Genomic DNA, 1378 nt, shown 5'->3' on the forward strand with positions numbered 1-1378 from the left:
TCACACACCGCATAATTCTATTGTGCACTGTTGCCGAGATATTCTCGATCATAGGTTCACCTTAGCCGTAACCGCTACGTAACACATACGGGCGTATATACACTTGCGATTCCGAAGTCTTCAAAGTTATTCCGGTGGGTCAAACTTGGTATCGTTAGAAAGGTCTCTAGATAGGGAATGGTAAGCCACAGACCGCATAATTCTATTGTGCACTGTTGTCGAGATATTCTCGATCATAGGTTCACCTTAGCCTACCGCTACGTAACACGTACGGGCGTATATACGCTTGAGATTCCGAAGTCTTCAAAGTTATTCCGGTGAGTCAAACTTGGTATCGTTAGAAAGGTCTCTAAGTAGGGAATAGTAAGCCACAAACCGCATAATTCTATTGTGCACTGTTGCCGAGATATTCTCGATCATAGTTTCACCTTAGCCGTAACCGCTACGTAACACATACGGGCGTATATACGCTTGAGATTCCGAAGTCTTCAAAGTTATTCCGGTGGGTCAAACTTGGTATCGTTAGAAAGGTCTCTATATAGGGAATGGTAAGCCACAAACCGCATAATTCTATTGTGCATTGTTGCCGAGATATTCTCGATCACAGGTTCATCTTAGCCTACCGCTACGTAACACATACGGGCGTATATACGCTTGAGATTCCGAAGTCTTCAAAGTTATTCCGGTGGGTCAAACTTGGTATCGTTACAAAGGTCTCTAGATAGGGTATGGTAAGTCACAAACCGCATAATTCTATTGTGCACTGTTGCCGAGATATTCTCGATCATAGGTTCACCTTAGCCGTAACCGCTACGTAACACATACGGGCGTATATACGCTTGCGATTACGAAGTCTTCAAAGTTATTCCGGTGGGTCAAACTTGGTATAGTTAAAAAGGTCTCTAGATAGGGAATGGTAAGCCACAGACCGCATAATTCTATTGTGCACTGTTGCCGAGATATTCTCGATCATAGGTTCACCTTAGCCGTAACCGCTACATAACACATACGGGCGTATATACGCTTGAGATTCAGAAGTCTTCAAAGTTATTCCGGTGGGTCAAACTTGGTATCGTTAGAAAGGTCTCTAGATAGGGAATGATAAGTCACACACCGCATAATTCTATTGTGCACTGTTGCCGAGATATTCTCGATCATAGGTTCACCTTAGCCTACCGCTACGTAACACAAACGGGCGTATATACGCTTGAGATTCCGAAGTCTTCAAAGTTATTCCGGTGGGTCAAACTTGGTATCGTTAGAAAGGTCTCTAGATAGGGAATGATAAGTCACAAACCGCATAATTCTATTGCGCACTGTTGCCGAGATATTCTCGATCATAGGTTCACCTTAGCCGTAACCGCTACGTAACACATAC

The sequence above is a fragment of the Branchiostoma floridae genome, chromosome 4 (genome assembly GCF_000003815.2).
Source record: "Branchiostoma floridae strain S238N-H82 chromosome 4, Bfl_VNyyK, whole genome shotgun sequence".
Classification (NCBI taxonomy): domain Eukaryota; kingdom Metazoa; phylum Chordata; class Leptocardii; order Amphioxiformes; family Branchiostomatidae; genus Branchiostoma; species Branchiostoma floridae.